The sequence below is a fragment of the Suncus etruscus genome, chromosome 12 (genome assembly GCF_024139225.1).
Source record: "Suncus etruscus isolate mSunEtr1 chromosome 12, mSunEtr1.pri.cur, whole genome shotgun sequence".
NCBI lineage: Eukaryota > Metazoa > Chordata > Mammalia > Eulipotyphla > Soricidae > Suncus > Suncus etruscus.
Genome location: NC_064859.1, coordinates 24,127,177 through 24,127,920, shown reverse-complemented (window position 1 = coordinate 24,127,920; position 744 = coordinate 24,127,177). Strand labels below are relative to the sequence as shown.

Genomic DNA, 744 nt, shown 5'->3' with positions numbered 1-744 from the left:
AGCGTCTCACCCATGCAAGGAAAATTCTCTATTACTGAATTATATCACTTATTCCATGTCATTTTTGGTATGTTGAAAGTTTGCTCTATCTGTGATCAAGGTACAAAAAATAAAAATAAAAAACAAAAAGGTTAATTTTATTTCTATATATTGGCATTCAATAAATTAAACTCAAGTTAAAATAATATAAAATGAAATAAATTTCAAATGCCTAGGTATAGTTTAAGAAATCTATACAATGCCTCTCTTCATTAGGAACATAATATTTCTTTAAGTTGAAGAAGACCTAAGTAAGCGAATCTGTTATAATTAAGCATTTGAAGATTAAAGTGTTCATTTTCTACCCCCCCCCCCAAATAAAACAAAATAAATAAAGAACATCCTAGTGGTCGGGAGCTTTCCCAGATCTAGTGTGGTTCCAAAGGAGATGGAACAAGAAACCACACTAGTAAACCATAATCGCTCTCTGGTGGTGAGCACAAAAGAAGGTCTTTATATTAACAAATATATAAAAGTAACCCCCAGATGTTCCTCTTTATTCATTGGGGGTTAGGGGGTGCTAACCAAGAAGATGGGCACAAATTTCAATTAGTTTAGACATGGTTTCAACCTTCTTTTTTTTTTTTTGACACTTTTTTAAACTATGGAACGCTTCACGAATTTGTGTGTTATCCTTGCACAGGGGCCATGCTAATCTTCTCTGTATCGTTCCAATTTTAGTATATGTACTGCCAAAGCAAGCAC

General features: G+C 33.2%; 1 non-coding gene across 1 annotated transcript; it reads right to left on the bottom strand.

Annotated features, from left to right (window-relative positions):
* Nucleotides 1-637: 637 nt before the first annotated feature.
* Nucleotides 638-744, bottom strand: LOC126025120 (U6 spliceosomal RNA). The gene has a single exon (XR_007501167.1). It is a non-coding gene; the product is annotated as a U6 spliceosomal RNA (small nuclear RNA).